Raw genomic sequence first — 20,136 nt, forward strand, 5'->3', positions numbered from 1 at the left:
AAATCTTATCACTTGTATATACAATGAAGCTAGAAAATTTTAGGCAATCAATAGGCATGTGGGGATCCTAACAGGATTCCCACAAGCATTTTTATCGATTTTAATTCTGAATTTACTTATATTTCCTTTAAGTTGTTTAATTACTCCTTTTTAAATAGAATTTTGCCTGACATTTTGAAATTATCTTGCGTTATTTTAATATATTAAAATGGTTTAAAAGTCTCATGTACTAACAATAGACCAGTTTCTATTCTCGCTAACATTAGCAATTTTCTTGAAAAACTAATTTATTCTAAATTATACACATTTTTTAATTACTATAATTATTTAAATAAATTTCAGTTTGGTATTCCATTAAAGCACTCTACTTGTCTTGCTTTAATAAGTGTTACCGAAAAAGTTAAAAAGCACTAGATACTGGTCATTTTGTTGTTGGTGTTTTTATTGACTTGCAAAAGCTTTTGATACCGTTAATCATACCATTTTAATTTCTAAACTTGAAAATAATAGAATCAAAGGAGTTGCTTGTAATTGGTTTTAATCTTATCTCCCAAATCGGAAGCTGTTTGTTCGCATTAATGGTTGCAAATCAAATAATAAACACATTGCTTGCGGTGTTCCCCATAGTTTTGTTTTTGGTGTTCTAATATTTTTGATATATATTATTGGCCTAAATAACTCTGTCCACTTCTCATCAGTCCTTTTGTTTGTTGAGGATACTAACATCTTGCTTAATAATAAGCTTTATTGTTCCTTGTGCAAGAATATAAACTTAGATCTAAAAGATGCAGTTTACTGGCTAAATGCAAACTTAATTTCTCTGAACTTGGAATAAACTGAACTAATATTTTTTTCAACTTTAAGACAAAAATGTTTATACAACAATCTTATAACTAAAATCAAAATTAATAATAGACGTTTATATTCAGCACACATTATTATTTAAACTTTTTAAATTTTTCACATAGATGCACTCCATAAAAAATTTAATCGATCTAATGGCATGCTTATACATATATATATACATATATATATAAATATATATGTATATATATACATATATATATATATATATATATATATATATATATATATATGTATATCTATATATATATATTTATATATATATATATATATACAATTATATATGTTTTTATATAATTAAAGTATATATATATATTTATATATATATATATATGTATATATATATATATATGTGTATATATATATATATGTATATATATAAATATATATGTAAATTTGTATATATATATATATATATATATATATATATATATATATATATATATATAGTTAGTTAGTTAGTAGAAAACGCTGTAACTGGCAGAGCCAGTGAGTGTGTTATCAGACACACTTTGACAGCCGAATTGATCAATTGCTGCTCATCCAGCAATCAATTGCTGCTTTAAAGCTGTTGACTGAAGGCGATTTAACAACTTCTTCTGGCAGAGAGTTCCATACATTTGCTACTCGATTAAAAAAGAAGTTTTCTCTGTGCTTATGTTTTGTCATTTCCTTGAAATATTTAAAGCAGTGACCTCTCGTATGATTATTAACTATTGGAAAACGATTGCATTTTTCTAATTTGTCGATATTATACATAATTTTATACATTTGTATTAGATCTCCTCTTTGTCTCCTTTCCACTAGAGTAGTTAGGTTTAATTTTTCAAGTCTTTTTGTATAGGAAAGATTTCTGATTGATGATACTAGTTTAGTAGCTTTGTGCTGGATTTTTTCGATATAGTCACAATCAGATTTATAATATGGAGACCATCCGGAACTGCAAACTCTAGTAATGGGCGAATAAAAGTAACATAAAGCAAATGAAGTAATTTATATCGAAACAGGCAAATGACTTTTTGATACGACCAAGCATTTGATTTGCTTTGTTAGAAGCATTAATCACTTGATTTTTCCATTTTAAATTTGCATTAAAAAGCACTCTAAGATCTCTTTCTGTATCTGACTCTTTCAGTTGAATACTGTTTAAATTATATAAATATTTTTTGTTATTATAACCATAATGCATAACTACACATTTTGATATGTTAAATAAAAGAAGCCAAGTTTGAGACAATTTGTAGACAATATCTAGATCATTTTGAAGATTAGTAGCGCATTGTTCTGAAGATAATTGAGAAAGCACTTTTGTATCATCGGCATATAGTTTGGTTACATTATGCAATTTTTTTGGAAGGTCGTTAATGTATAAAGCAAATAAAAGTGCTGCAATTACAGACCCTTGCGGTACACCACTAAATATATTAACCCAGTCAGAAATAATTTCACCTTGAACAACTCTTTGTCTTCTGTTTTCTAAAAAGGCCTTGATCCATTTAAGTATCAGACCATCAAAGCCGTATGCTTTTAGTTTGGCTAACAGTCTTTTGTGTGGAACGGTGTCAAAGGCTTTAGCAAAATCTAACAAAATTACATCAACTGGAATACCAACATCTAAGCTGGATGAAATGTAGTCTATGCTTTCTAAAAGGTTGGTGGTACATGATTTGTTTCTAACAAAACCATGTTGCGCTTTTGCTAGTAGATTATTTTTATACAGGTACTCTTCCATTTTAGCTCTAATTATACTTTCCATAATTTTACATGGAATAGAAGTCAATGAAACTGGACGATAGTTGCTGGGAAGAGTCTTATCACCTTTTTTGAATAGAGGTGTTACATTCGCTGATTTAAATTGAACTGGAAGCTGACTATTAGTTAAAGATGCCCTAATAATTAATGTTTGAGGAATAGCAAATGCTTCTGCACAGTTTTTTAGAAGAAATGGATGCATATTATAAGGACCACATGCTTTATTTTGATTAAGATTTTTAAGTTTATCTAATATCATTTCGTAGCTGATATCATTTGGTTCTAGATCAACAAACTTTGAATGATTCTCGTTAAATTCAACTGTGAAATGTGGAAGTTCCCCTTCTTCTTCAATTACGAAAACATTTTGGAAACATTTATTGAGTAGATTAGCTATCTCTCTAGGTTCTTGAGTTAGATCACCATTAGTTGTTTTTAATGCTCTGATTGATTCTTTGATTAGTTGTTGGTTGTTCAGGTATTTATACAGAAGCTTCGGGTTTGTTTTGGATCTTTTAACTAAAACATTTTCATATGCAAGACGAGCTATTTTAATTTCTTTTTTCACTAACTTGCAAGTCAGTTTGTACTCTTTAGACAGAGTAAGATCTCTCCATTTACAAGCACAATTCAGGTATCTAAGATTTTGCTTTTTTTTAATTAGAGTTTTAAGATCATTTTTGATCCATGGAGCAATTTGCTTTTTTATTCGAGATACGTCAAGCACTGGAATGAATTGATTACATGGTACATTTGAAAAGTGAATTAGATTGTCATACATTTCCTGAACAGATAAAGTTTCAAACATCATTACCCAATCAATATTTGTAATAAAGTCAGAAATTTTATTGGTCTTTTTGTAATTAAATTTTAAGTAACTGTGCGATAAGTTATTAACCATACTTTTAATAATAAAATCAAAAAAGATGACCAAATGACCTTTATTTATGTTACCAAGGACAGATCTTGGGTCAATAGAGCAGATGCTTCCCGACTGAGTTGTGAAGATTAGATCAAGAGTGTTAGTGGCAGAATTATTTGACATTTGAAATGTCGGAACATTTACATGTTGATACAGATAGGTTCTGGTAAGAGTTTCACTAAAGTTATGCTCGATACCATTTTCATTTTTAATGTTTGCAATGTATCCATTTGACCATAAATTGACGGGAAATTAAAGTCTCCTGTAATAAGTAAGTCTTTGTATCCTTTTATATCAATATAGTCTTTAGTCTTTTTAAAAACCAAATCCAAGTCGCTCATGTCAGCAAAATCGTTGGGTCTGTAGATACAACCAACTAAATATTTATTGTTTTCAAGGTACACTGTAGCCCAGATTTGTTCAATTTTACTTAAATTAAAAACAGCATTGTTTAGCTCTGATGATTTAATAGTTTCAGTAATGTATAGACACACACCACCACCTCTGCGCCCATCATTTCTGTCTCTTCTATATAGATTATAGCCATTTAGATTTACAACCGAGATGCTTTTGAACTGTGTTTCACTAATAGCTATGATTTGTGGACGGTAAGTGTCTACTAATACCTTAAATTCATCAAATTTATTTTCTAAAGAGGTCGCGTTTAAATACATACATTTTAAAGCATTTAGTCTGTTTATAGATAATGGCTGAAAAGATTCTGTTGAGTTAGTACTGTTGAGATTTAATTTTGACGATCTGATTTCCACGAATGCTATATCGAAAGGGCGAGTCTTCAGCAAGTGTACTGTTTGCTTCGTTTCTTTTCTTTCTTAAATCGTAATCAAGACTTCTTTGTGCTTCAGTTAAATCTGGACTTATGTAAATTGATTTGTAACCTTCTTTCTCTCTTAAATTTTTTGCTGCTAGAAGAAGTGGATTTCTTAACGAAACATCACTAAGTTCAACTATTATTGGACCTGGTTATATATACATTATATATAACCAGGTATATAACCAGTATATATAATCATATATTCAGTATATCATAATCATATATATATATATCATTATATCAGTATATCATAATCATATATATATATATATCATATATATCATATATATCATATATATATATATATATATATTATATATATATATATATATATATATATATATATATATATATATATATATATATATATATATATATATATATATATATATATATATATATATATATATATATATATATATATATATATATATACAGTGGTTTTCATAAATTTAGACCCACTCATATTTGAGAATAGAACTTTTTCGTTTTTTAACTATAAAACAATAACGAAAAAAGATTTCGGTTTAGTTTTTTTCTATTTATTTGATAAATACATACAGAATACTAGATTTTATAAAATTTACAAAAAAAAAATTCAAATACTTAATTATAATTAGGTACAACTACATCGTATTAAAAAAATAAGACAAAAAAAATTATTCATAAATTTAGACGCACGCTACATTTGGAGGCGTTTTTTATAAACCAATCAATATTTTGTGTATCCGTCTTTTGCTTTTCTACAACTAAGAGCTCTTCAAGGCATAGACTCAACAAGATTCTTGCACATTACTTCTGGGATGGACTTTAAGGAGAACCTATACCAGGTTTCCTTAAGGAAATCCTTCAGCTGGCCAAGTGTTGAAATTTGAACCTTTGCCAATTCACGGTTAATCCAAGCCCAAATGTTTTCAATCGGGTTCAAATCAGGTGAGTATGGAGGCCACGGTATTGTCTTGATATTAGTATTGTTGAACCACTCCTTTGTATAATATGCAGTATGTGCAGTCGCGCCATTTTGTTGAAGTGTCCATGGTTTATCCTTGATCATAAGCAGGCCAATTGATGGAATTATGTTGTTTTCCAGTACTTCTACGTACATTGTTGAGTTGATTCTTCCGATGTATGTTTGACACATATCAACACATTTGTAATTGAAGCATGACCAGATTCCTATTGAGCCTCCTCCACTTTGTACAGTCGGTTTAATGTACCTGGCGTAATACTTTTCGTATGCCATTCTTTTGACTGTTATGTTAGATTTGCCATTGATGAACTCAAAATTACTCTGATTACTCCACATAATGTTTTTCTATTGTTCTATTGTCCAATACCTTCTTTCACGACACCTTTTTAGTCTCCTTTGTTTATCATATGGACGCAGGAGCGATTTCTTCAAAGCAGTGTAGACTCCAATCTTGTATTTGATACGTATTCGGCGGACTATGAGAAATCGACGTATTTTGCGTTGTATTGAATTCTGTAATCAATTCTTTGTAACTAATTCTTGGATTAGCTTTGATAGCTCTAAAATGGGCACTATTTTCCTTTTTGGTGGTTGACAAGGGTCTACCTGGCATCGTTTTCTCGCTGGCACCACCAATGTAAAGAAAGTTTTGCTTCGTTGTCCGAACGCATTTCTCAGAAACTCCAAGTAACCTGGCAATTTCTCTATTACTTTTGGTTCCTTCTTTGATGTTAGCAATAATTTGACATCTTTCACCAATAGTGATACGTCTTTTGCCCATTTTTCGCGTCTTTTTAGTGCAAAACTAACTTAACTTTTGTTAATTTATTAAATAATGATTAACTAATTCCAGGTAAGTCATATTTATGTAAGGTTTTCCGACAAAATCAATTAATTTATGCCTATTAATAAAAAATAAAGGAAAAAAAATACTAACTAACTATTAATTAAGAATATATAAGACTTTTTCGATTGTGCGTCTAAATTTATGAATAAAATAAAATTAAGCCTATCAATTAACTTTTTGTGTTAATTGGTATAGAATGAGTGATGAACATCGTGTAAAAAAAATTAAGGTACTCTATAATAGAGTTTCACTTCCTTCATCATATTAAATTATATATTAAACTATATATCGAACATAGCGGTAGCACTTTTATTTTACTTTTATTTTAAGCATTTTCTTACATATATGAACAAAAAAAATGAGTGCGCCTAAATTTATAAAAACAACTGTATATATATACATATATATATATATATATATATATATATATATGTATATATATATATATATATATATATATATATATATATATATATATATATATATCTTTCAAAGTTCACCAGACCTACTTGCTCTTTGTGAGACTAATATGACTTCAGCTGTCTAATCATGCGATCTTAGTGTTGATGGTTATCTTCCTTTATTTCGTAAAGACTCCAATAGTCACATACTTGGCCTGGGCAATAACATTCGTAAGAATTCACCTATTTGTCGTGAAACTATTTTTGAATCCACAGACTATTCTTTTATGTGCTTTCGCTTAGCACATTTTCACTCTATTGTCTTTCTCTTTTTTCTATATCGCTCTCCTTCATCTCAAGACTGCACTCTTTTTGATGTTATTTCTGATCAGATTGACTAAGCCCTCTCTTTTTATCCATTAGCTAAAATATTTGTTGTCGGTGACTTTAATGCTCACCACTCTGAATGACTTGGCTCTAGTGTCAGTGATTCTGCAGGCATTAAAGCCCGCAACTTTTGTCTTTCTCAATCCCTAACTCAAATATTCAACTTTCCAACTCGCTTTCCTGACAACCCGAATCATTTACCTGCTCTACTTGACTTGTGTCCTGTTTCTGATCCTTGTCAGTGCTCAGATTCTCCACATTCATCCTTAGGTGCTTCTGATCACAGTTTGATCTCTCTAAAACTAATATCTCATTCTTCTTCATCACCTAAATCCCCCTATTATCGTACCTTTTACAACTACAGTAAAGCTGACAGGGATTCTTTCCGTGATTTTCTTCATGATGGCCCTTGGGTAGAAATCTTTTGTGTTCCTGTAAACAAATGCGCTTCTTACATAACTTCATGGATTCAGGCTGGCATGGAATCTTTTTTTCCTTCCCGACAATTCCAGGTTAAGTCTCACTCTCCTCCTTGGTTTTCCTCACACTGTGCTGCTGCAATTGCCAATTGAAACCGTTACTTCCATATTTATCAGCAAAACAACTCTCCAGAAAAAAGACGTCTGTTTATCACTGTTAGAAGCCATTGTAAAAAGGTTTCGTCCAACGCCCCAGCCCGCTATTCTCAGGTCATGAAATCTCGTATCTTATCTTATAAATTAAGTTCTTGTGACTTTTGGAGAATCTTTAAAAGTATTAATAATAACGGCAAATCTTTAATTCCAACTCTCTTGTATCGTTCAGACTTTGTCACTTCACCTAAAGACAAAGCTGAATTGTTTGCTAAAACTTTTTATCAATATTATCTCTTGATTCCACTAGTTGTGTTCTACCTGATATTGCCAACAAACAGGTTGATCCATTGCTTGACATTCGTATCACTCCAGCTTCTGTATCTAAAGTGATTTCCTGCCTAGACTCTTCTACAGCTTGTGGCCCGGACAACATACCTGTATTTAGTTGTAGTTATAACTACAATAACTACAACTATAAAATAATTATAATTATGAAATATTATTACTACGGTTATGCAAAAAAATAACAATAAGACTTATAACAATACGATTACTTTTGGTTCTTGTGAAAATGAATATATATTTGTATTTATATCAATTTGTTGTTTAGGGTTTGTTTGTTCAAATTGGTTTGTTGAATGTAAGCTAGTTAATACATGTGCATATATTTATATATCTATATCTATATATATATATATATATATATATATATATATATATATATATATATATATATATTTAATATAAAAGTTCATTTATATATATATATATATATTTGTATATGTATATATATATATATATATATATATATATATATACATATATATATATATATATATATATATATATATATATATATATATATATATATATATATATATATATATATATATATATATATATATATATATATATATATATATATATATATATATATATATATATATATATATATGAAAAATGCTGTTTTTTTTAATGAGAGAAAACTTTCTCTCATTACAATGAGCATTTTTCATGGGTTCGTGCAGAGAGTTCATGTGTTTGAGGCAAGTGACTAGTAATTGTGTTTTTTCAGATAAGTAACTAAGAGTCATGTGTCATACTCAAATTTCTTGTATCTTGATACTGGTGTCAAATGAGAATGACTTGCAAAAAGGTTAGGTAATCAGAGCTAACTCAACCTCATTTGACCTCTAATTACCCTTACATATGTAGGCTTGGGGTTGGTAATTAAGGGGTTGTTAACCCTTATGTATTAGCTTGGGGTTGGTAGTTAGAGGTCAAACAATGTTTTAAAGGAGGTAAATATTGTATTTTTTACATATTACCTGCAAATTGATAGCTGCTTTCAAAATATTAGTAGTTGTATTCAATAACTACGTTTTAAGCGTTTTAATACAAAACAGTAGCTTCGACTTGGCTCTCTTAATATTCTCTTATTATTATTTATGTAATTATTTTTATCAAATTTAAAAATTATTTATCATGTTGAAGACTACATCTTTCATGTCGATGAATTTGAGCAAGATATTATTCTGGCTTAGCTATGTATGTCTTTAAAGAAATTGGAGTCCTTTGCCTTCTTTAGCTCGTTGAGTACTGCTCTATATTTTTTAGATAAGTAGAGACTTACGATTTTACGGAATTATGAGACTCTGATCATATTAAAAATTACATTAAGATACATAATTTTTTTTCAAAATCTTTTTGTTTCCTATTGTATTTGGCAGTGGGATTTTCATGAAGGAAATCATAAAAAAACAGCTCAAAGTTGTCTTTGTTTTAGGAAATTATTTTAAACATTGCCTTCCATATGATGCTGCATCAGGTAGCTGCTTTTTTTACCAACTACACATGCATTAAAAATGAAAATGAATGATACAGATTTCATTCTAGAGGGCAAAGTATGCACACAGTAAATCCACTGATAAAGGTCTCCCCTCTCCTTTTGAATGCAACTATATACCTTCAAAGACCCTCTTTGCATACGTACACATTATTTATGTCTCCTCCCCAAAGCATAAATTTTTCAACTCATAAAAAACTTAAAAGATTTTAGTTTATTTGACATATCTATATTCTATAACATTTATTAATTATAATTATAATATTATAACATAACTTTTTTTTTAACTTGTAAATTGTACACCCCCTCCTCTCCTTGTACTTATCGATACAATTAATATTAGGAAGGGGTAACCCTCTCCCCCAATACCTGCCTACGTACTTTATGGAAGACCCCTTATCTAAAATTGTAGATAATAGATTACTTACCTCTTTTTTTCATTTACTCCTAATAACAATTGGAATTTGTCACCATTGATAATTTTCCAATCAGCTTGTTGTTTTCAGTTATATTGAAACCAGATTTCTTACTTTTCCGTCCTCCTTCACTCTTTAGAATGTGTGCAACTTTATTTATCTTACGATTACTCAGAGTTCATAACAAAAAAATTTTTAAATTTGCTTTGAGCTCATACAAAAATTACGTAAAAAATTATTTATAGGCATCAAAACCTTTGTTGGTATGTAGTTTAGTTGAAGCTTGTTTATTTTATCCGAAGAAAAGAAAGGTTACTTAACCTCAGTCTTTTCGACAGAGTCAACAAGTTGCTTTGAATCAAATGTTTTTGGTTCATAGCAACTTGTTGAACCAAAAGCTGAAATGTTATCTGATTCTTTATGCTAAAACCTTTGATAGAACTGGATAAAATTTTTCTTTGCACTGCAAGGGATGTTGATCTTACAATGGCCGTCAAGTTCTTTTGACTTTTTAACTTTTTACACGGATGTGGAATTCTTTGTGACACTTGAACATAGCAAACTGGACAAATAAGTCTTTTTGCAGGTTCAATTAAAACGCATTTATAAAGTTTTCCGAAATACATTCAAACATAAGGCCTAATATTTTTGCCATTTTTGTTTTGCACCAGGTGACACAAAACGTGTTTAAGACATTTGAGACACGTATTATTACGTATTTATACGTCTTAAACGCGTCTTTTACTTATAGGTAGCGATTAGCTAGCTTTTTGCTAGCTTATTTCCCACCGGTGTTGTTTCAACATTATTTAAAGGTCTTAAATCCTTGCTTTTCCCAATGCAGCAAATGCAAAACATTTTAACAAAATCAAAGTGTTTTTTCGCACGATTAGGCATTTTAAATGAATGCTTCAAATAAAAACATCGGATATGCATTTATAATATTGACATGATATATAAGTCTCATTAAATAAATTTCAATGTAATGACCAAAAACAAGTTGTCAGTTCATACGCCAACTAGTGTGAGAAGTTATTATTTCAATTATTAACTATTAGCGACGGCTCGTCGTTGTTAATTGTTAACGTTTGAAATAATAATTGTAATAACTGAATTCGAACAACAGTCATAACTGAAATAGCAATAATATTAATTAGTTAATAAAGTTAATAGTTCAGCATGCTATTTCACGTTTAAAACTCAAAATAAATGCTCGAGGGCATGATTTTTTTGATGCATTTTTGTGGAGTTCGAGACTATCCACCAATACCTGTCCAAGATAATTTGTCCATTTTAGGGGGTAAATGAGAAGAATTTCATACTTGGCATGGTCATAAATCCTAAACGAAATGCAATTTTTAAATGAAATTTAAAATCTGTCGATGAACTTTGATCTAATTTATGACAGAACTTAAAAAAAAAGTTAATGAACTTAATAGTAGTTCTAAGATGGAGGCAATTAGGTCGGGGCGAGGTTGGGTTAACTCCGATTACCTAATCTTTTTGCAAATTATCCACATTTAACACCAGTATCAACATACTAGAAATTTGAGTATGCCGCATGGCTTTTAGTTACCTATCTAGAACAATAAAACTACTGGGCACTCACCTACAGTACGTGATTTCTTTTCATGTCTCCGACAAAAATGTTGTTTTTTACATTTAAGGAATAAGGAAAAGTTTTCTGGTAATAAAGAAAAAAAATATCTGGGAATGTATTGCAAGGTTTTAGAGCATGTTTCTATGCCCCATGTTCACAAACTGGTGTTTAAAATTTTGTCAAAATGAAAATAATTTTAAAACTGACGAAGTAATATATCAAGATTTATGCTAATTGTGATATTTATATTTTTTAGAAATCAGTATGAACCTTATGCTTTGACAAAATAAATTTAATTCAAGGACGTTTATGGCTTTTGGTTACACTTCTTTTTTTATTTTAGTTACTTATTTATAAAATTTCCTTATTTACTTTTTATTTGTTTAATTTTACTTTGTATTTTAAATCTCTTCAGTGCTTTGTAGAGGGGATTAACAACACCCAGGAGTAGATGAAATTTAATTGGAGGAATAACGTCTAAGACAAGCATTCCATCTTCCACAGAGATAAGGGAATCATGAATGACATTTTTGACCTGCTTTGGTTTTTTTAGATCCTTGCCAGCATTTCCAAAGGCTTTGAAATACTTCTGTAGTGTTCCAAATTGCTTTGAAACACTTCCGTAGTGTTCCAAAAGTGAGAAGATTTTGAAGGACAGATTCTTGAAGTCTATATCACACTATGTGCATGGATGGATACTAGCATGTGACTGCAATTCGCACAGGATCTTAGCTACTTTCATGTCACATGAAACAAAGTATTTCACATTGTTTGGTGTAATTAGGTTCAGGATTGTTCTCAGATTTTCATAATTTTCTGGAACATCTTCAGTAATGGCTACAAGAAACTGACGTTTAACACTACTGTCCTTTCCAAGCTGAGAAGTCAATAACTTTCCTTTTAGGTGGACAAAGTGGTTGAGATGATAGATACTCCTGGATTCCAAGAGTGATTTTAAGAAAACCGCCACCTCCATCTATGCCAAGTTTTACAAATGAAAACATAGTTTTACTAAGTGAAAACATGTCTTCTCTTTAAAATTTCATCTGTAAATGCAGAGAGTTCTTTGCAGCGGACCAGTGTTTGATGACTGATTTTAATCTGATCATGATGAAAATCAATTGTTGTTTAGGTGAAGTGATCAGAAAGCTGCTTACTAGGTTGAGAGAATTTCTCACGAAAGTTGGTCTCAACTATTTTGGATTTCGATACTTGATTGAGAGTTGTAACAAGCTTTTTAATTCCTGTATTTGACAAATTGTGTTAAATTGCACATGCACTAAATCTTGACAGTCAATTAAGATTCTTTTTTGAAGAGTTCTTTTTGAAATGCAGGATCTAAAAACGTAGTAGAAGTGAGAAAAATGAGATTTTCTTTAACTTTTCATCAATTTGGTGCAAAGGTAAGTATTCCTTTAAACAAAGGCTTGTCCATGGGAAGTTGATAAAAAATCATAATGCGATTTTTTGTTTAAATTCATTGGTGAAATTACAAATATATCTGTATTATAAAATGTAAAACAAATCTTCCAAAACAATACAATGTGTTATATGCAATGGTCTTCCACCCCCAGATCTTCTTATTTTGATGGATCCATGGGGATATGCATTTTTGAAAAGAATTACAGATGATGAAATCTGCTCTCCAACCTTCAAATCTTTAGATGCAAGCAGCTTCATATTCTCCCTGAAGGTAGATTTACTGCAAGTGTGTGAAAAACCACTTCTAATGATTGTTAAGCAGTCTAAACATCTTTTCTCAGATTTTGATGACGATGATGATGATGATGATGATGATGATGATGATGATGATGATGATGAAGATGATGATGATGATGATGATGATGATGATGATGATGATGATGATGATGATGATGATGATGATGATGATGATGATGATGATGATGATGATGATGATGATGATGATGATGATGATGATGATGATGATGATGATGATGATGATGATGATGATGATGATGATGATGATGATGATGAAAATGATCGAATGCTTGATGTTTCCAAGGGGTGTCTCTCATTTAGCTTGAGGTGCCAATTTTGCAAATGAGACAATCACAGTCCTGGTCTCTTGTTGAGGGACGGGTTTCAATTTAGTAAAAACTAAAAAGACTTTGAAGTGTCACATTTTCGCCGTTGTGCTTTTTTTGAAGGTTAACTCTGCCGCGATTACAAACTCCCAAAGAAACCCTTTGATCGGCAAAATCAATTTCATCAGAAAAATTTCTTTGACTCGCTCAATCAAGAAGGAGGTTAAAACTTTTTCAGACTTTCTCATACAAAGAAAACAAACTTTTTTTTCTGCAATCATCATGGGATTTAGCTGAGTTAGGCATTTTTAATGAAATAACTTGATTTGACACAATTTATATACCAAAGCAACTGAGGGTCAATGCCTTTTCCAGAAAAAAGAGAAAAAAACATTTTGCCACCCTTATTATGACATTGTGCAAACTACAAAGTTAGCATTTTTAGCTTAATTCAAAAAGCATTATTTCTGTCCTGTTATAATTACTTATACTATGAACTTACAAATCAAGTGTTAAGAAATATACATTGAAAATTTAGAATCTTTGAATATATTAACATTCTTATACTAGATTTTTTAGGAATGAGTTAAAATCTTATTAAAAAGAAAGATTTTTATAAACTTTTAAACATAATAACATAAAAGTTAATTTCCAAACACTCAAATACGCTGCATATAGAAACATTTCCAGTTTAGAATGAGTCAAAGTCATTTTTTTCAATAATTATGTCATCCGGCATTTCTTCGTAAAATGTTAAAAATTCAAAATCAATTTTTTTTCTCGGACGAAATAGTTAGACTTCAATTTTTGCATTTATTGAAATAAGAGCATGTGTACTATAATCCCCCCAAAGAGTTTCTTCGGAAACTCAAATTCAAGTTTTGAGCCATTTCGGACTAGTGTGAAGTACTCCAAAGCAAAAATAAAATCATAAAATATTTAAATAAGTTTTTTCTTGAACAGTATCTTGTAGCACAAAGTTTCTCAAGTCTGAGGTCAAATTTTATAAATGAAGTAATTTCAGATTATTGATCTTTAACGTTGTGTTTTCTTTTTAATTTGATGTCAGAGAAATTCAAATAAAAAAAATCGTAATGAACAGTAGGGTCATATCATACTTTTAAAAAACTTGAAAAAAAATGTTTATGGAGTGATTATATCATGAGGTAAGCATTTCTAAGCAACATTGAATTTATTATTTACAAAAATTTTTATGGAATAAAATACTTTTGCCTACTTTTGATTTGTTTTCGAAATTTTTTTTTCTATCAAATTTCTTTTACTTCTATCACACAAAAATTAGAAGAGGTCATCTTTTCAACAGAAAGTATATTTTCCTGTTTTTAGTTCTTTTGTTTTGTATATTTTATCCAGTGTATTTATACTTTGAATGCACAATTATATTTAGTTTATGTTAATTTATTTTTATTGGTTACTTTGACTTTTTTTGTTATTGCTATATTTGATATTGGAAAGGGCTTCATAATAAGATCGCATAATCTTCTGGAAGTCCTCTAGATTATATTTGTAATAAGGTTGTTCTGTAATTATAATTTTTTATTAAAGGCAAATAAATAAAAAATATATGTTTTTAAAGTTTTTAAAACTTTTTTGATTAAAAATAAACTTGTAAATTCTAATATTTTAAATAAACAACATGAAAGTAAAAACATTCAAGGAATACAAAATTGAATTTGCAACATATCAGACAACATAGTTTTATAAAATAAACAAACTTGTTATTCGCTGTATGAAAAAAATTGTTTTTTCGTTAATTAAACATAAATAAACATAGTAAATTAGGTATATAATTTACATAAAATATATACCTAATATACTAAAATTAAACATAAATAAACATAGTAATTTTTGATGCTTCACATTATGGTCAACCAAAATTCTGTTTCGGTATCGGTTTCGGCCAAAATTTTAATTCGAACCGGTACCGAAATTTCGGTTTCGGTACTTTTAATAAATTCGGTAAAAAGTAAAATTTTGGTAAACCATACAAACATACCGAAAATCGAAAAATTAATAAGATTTTAAATTTTTATCTAATTTAGAAAATAGTTGTTTTTGAGGATTTTCGAAAAATACTTTGAAGTTTGCTTTAAATTAGTTTAGATAAGTCCATTTAAGAAAGTGAAAAAAAAAATAACAATAGAGGTTTCTCACCGGTTAACCAGAATTTGTTATCTTCTCTAAATCTTTTTTTGTCATGTTAGTTGTGAAGGTCGACCCCAAGATCTGTTTATTACTCCAGATAATGAGCTCAGGGAGAGACACAGCATCAAAGTGGAGTGTGGATTTTTTTCAGTATTTTATACTTGCATCACCTAACTCGGAACCTTCTCTAACTTACATAACCAAGTTGACTGAAAAAAGATCTATTTTGAATTACCCCATTTTGAAAAGATTTTTAAACAAAATTCCTAACTTTTAATCTGATTGAAGATTTAACTAATTGAAGATAAAGAAATTTTATTATATGTTGGGACCCATCAACAACAGAATGTTTCACCTTGATACTAAACCAAATATGAAAGTGTACTTGAGCAACAAAACATGAAACGTTTAAATAATTGTATTCAATCAAAGCCAACGTATAATCTTTTCCTCCATCTACAAATACACTATTAACAGGTACTTTAATAATTAGTCTTTCTGAAAAAAATCAAAAAGTTTTAATCATAACCTTATGTCTGGCTCTCCAAATTTTATAGGATCACATGCTAAGTTAGCCATTTTTGGAGTAAAACAGGGAAATTTGATCAAATCTTGAAGGAGATCAGATACATTTGCAGATGTAGCTGCAGAAGATAGGTCAAATCGAAGAAATTCTAGTGCTATGTTAGGGATCTTTATATAATTCCGTTTAATACTGCCAAACTAGGAAGTTTGATATTTTTTGTGCAGTCGTCTGAAGTTTTTTTATTTGCGTTCTTATAATATTTAGGTAAATTTTTTAAAAGAATCATTACCTTCTGGTCCATAAACTTCATATTCAACGTTTTTATTCGAATCTATATATAAATATAAGTTTTTATATTGGACTTTTTTCTTTCTTAAAAGATGCAATACCTGTTATTGTACTTTTTCCTGTCTTTCTGTTTCTACCTTGTCCAAATAATACATTTGAAAGCCTGAAAATTCTCCTTGTTATTTGAGCCATATTAAATCAAGTTGTGGCACCTTGGTATATCTCTCGGTGTTGGAACTTCAGTTTCGAGCCAATCTTTTCTGACTCTAAAATATTTGTAGAAAAACTTCTTGTTTGTTTTAATTTTGAACTCTCAAACTTTATTTTGTTTGTTAACTTTTTATAATTAATAAATTTTATTTTTTAAATTTCACATTATTAAAGTGAAAACCTTCTGAAATAAATATGGCGAACAATGTCTTAAAATAATAAATTTTATCCAGAAAATAGACTATCAAAAGTACTAACGCAAAAAGTTTACACTCGTCATTTTGGAGTTAGAAAACTATCGTGTAAGGAGACAATAGTTAACTTAATCCGGCGGATTCAAACTCATGGATCTATGAGTGATTTTAATGACCATACTTTTCCTACCATTCCAGTAAAACAGATTAACTCAATGTTAGACATCCAAATCACTCCAGCTTCCGAAGCTAAAGTAAACTCTCAATTTTTACCTCCTACGGCTTGTGGTTCAGACAACATTTCTATCATAGTCTCCTCAATCCTCCATTGCATAAAGGCATTATCCAAAAGCACATTGTAAATATAGTTGGACCTGCTTTATTTTCCAAGCTTGAGCCACTATCCCATCATTCTAATATTGAATCTCTTTTTTTTTCTACAAATACTGTCACGGTTGCTGCTCAAACGAGCCATCATCTCTAGTTCAATCAACCAAAACTCATTCTTACGAGGCTTGTCATGCAGCAAAGTCGCATCCTTTTATTGCATCTTTCCCTCCATGCCATAAAAATTTTTGTATCATCTAGTTTATTTTCTCTCACATTATCAAAATCAAATCCTTTTCTTCCCCCTCCCCCTTTTTTTGGTTTATTAGATCAGGACTAAAATCTCCTCCTCCCCTTGTATAATGCTTGCGCGAACGCATTGAAAATAAGGCCACGCGGTTAAGGTTTTTTTCGGTTCGGTTTTTTTCGATTCGATTTTAAACTTAAACCCATCGGTTCGGTTTTTTTCCGGTTTGGTTTAAAACAAAATTCGGTTCGGTTTGGTTCGGTTCGATTAAAAACAAAATATGGTTTTAAAGATAATTATTTATATATATATTTTACAACTTTAAAATATAATTTTTTTAAAAATACCCAATTATAAATTAGTTTTTATTTTTTTAATGTTTTCTTTTATGTAAACAATTTTCTCGACATTTTCAATGGCCAATGTGTTTCTTATTGGCGGTTACGACATTACCGGCAGTTGAAAAAACTCTCTCTGATGTTGCAGAAGTTGCTGTTATACATAGGTATTTTCGTGCATAATCAGATAGAATTGGATACTGTAACTTCATTATTTTCCACCATTCTAAAACATTTGTTTTTTCGTCTGCTGTTTCGGCTCCTAAATAATGCTCAATTTCTAAACTCAATTTAGTTGTCGTCGAAGCGCTGCGTGCTGAAATATATTGTTTTAGTCTTTTTTTAAGCAACTCGTGGTGATTAACTTTAGTATTTGGATTGCTTTCATTGTCTATTTTACTACTTGTGATTGGAAGTTTTTCTTTTTTTTTTGCTTTTTCCTGCGTCAATAATGCTTCTTTTATATCATCAATTTTTTTATATTCAATTAAATGCAGGCATTTGTAACGTGGATCTAAAAAATTAGCATAACAATTAATCAGCTGCTCAGCACCATTGAGAGGATATCTTTCCTGTAGTTCACTTATCAGCATTTTTATAAAAATTCTTGTTGCTTTGTCTTTGTGATTTTGCTGGGCAAGTAGTTCTTGGTGCAAGGAATATAATTCAGGTATTACATCTTGGATTGTTGGTCTTTTATCAGCTGATAAACCTACTGAAATGTTGTAAATTTTTTCAAGAAACGGCATGCTGTATTCTAATGTCTTCCATTGATCATCTGAGGGGCATGACCTTTCAAATTCTTCATTTGATTTTCCAAGTGTTTTGATCGCTTCTTTGAGTTGAAGGACTGACTTTATGCACATGTACTCAGAATTCCATCGTGTTGTACACGGAACAATCAATTTCTTGGCCTTAATTCCAAGTTCTTCGCATGCACCTTGAAGCTTAGCAGTAGAGAGATAACTTCTATGTGCGTGTAATGCTAAATCTGTGCAGTTTTTAATTGCTTTTGAAAGTTCAATTGAATTTTTAATTGCTTTAAGAATAACTAGCTGGGTTGTGTGATCGTTGCAGCGCAACTCTGAGTTAATTTCATCACTTTCTTTAGCAGCTAAAACAATGTTGCTGCCATTGTCATTAACGCAGGCTCTGTGCACTTCTTCATTTAAGTTCAAATTAGCAATAAAAGTATCCAGGTTTACTGCGATTGCTACCCCAGTGTGTCTACCAGTAAATGGTGTGCAAGCAATGAGAAAACTCAATAAATTAAAATCTGAATTAATGTAGTGAATTGTAAGACTCATGAAGGAATCATTGTTTCGACTTGTCCAGAGATCTGTTGTAAAACTAACTCCAGTCACATTTGGAAAATCTTTGACAAATTCTAGTTGTAACCCTTCCTTAACTTTGTCATACAACATTGGAAGTTTATGACGTCTAAATGTTGATGCAGATTTGACAGTAAATTTATTATTTACTTCATCGATAAATTCTTGAGCTCCTTTATTATCCAAAACTTCAAAAGGTAGACCTAGAGTGCAGACAAACTTTGTTAAATCTAAATCAAACTTTAATTCCTTTGGATCATTAAACCCATATTTTTGATTTTTTAATATACTACTTTCAATTGTTGTTGTTTTGTCGTCTTTTTTTATATCAAACTTTCGTTTATTAGGTGCCTCTATGGTTTTTAAAAGATGTTCCTTCCAAGATGTTTCATGTTTGGTTTTAACATGGCTGGTTATTGTTGAAGTACTGCCACAGTTTATTTTGTAAGATTTAAAGCAAATTTTACATTTAGCTTCAAATTTATTCAGCTTTTCAAAGAATTGCCAAATACCACTTTCTTTCGGCATCTTCAATTTCAATAAAGTATAAATTGCTTGTATGACCGGACTAAAAAAAAATTAAATAAAATAAACATATATACATATTTGTTTTGGTCAAGTAACAGATAACTAAGTTGATAACAAGTAGTATAAGATTAGAAATTGTTAAAGTTAGATTAAAGACAAAGTAAATCACAAATTATATTTAAAGTATATTCACAAATAAATTTCATTGAAGGCTTATTCAAATTTAAAGTTTACAATTGTTTGTATGTTTGTCAAGCTATTATGAAAAATAAATATATGTTAAACAGTAAAACTTATTTGTTTTATTATTTATCTAAATTAAAAAGCAACGTTCTTATAATAAAAATATTATACAATATATTTTAATTTTTAAGTAAAATAAAAAATTACAACAGATTAGAAAAAAAGTTAAATTTACTCACATGTTACAGTACAATGGTATCAAAACCTGTTAATAGCCAATATTCTTCTTGGTCCGCAACATTTGATATAGTTTTGCGGCAACTGTTTACGACTATTTT

The sequence above is a fragment of the Hydra vulgaris genome, chromosome 13 (genome assembly GCF_038396675.1).
Source record: "Hydra vulgaris chromosome 13, alternate assembly HydraT2T_AEP".
Lineage (NCBI taxonomy): Eukaryota > Metazoa > Cnidaria > Hydrozoa > Anthoathecata > Hydridae > Hydra > Hydra vulgaris.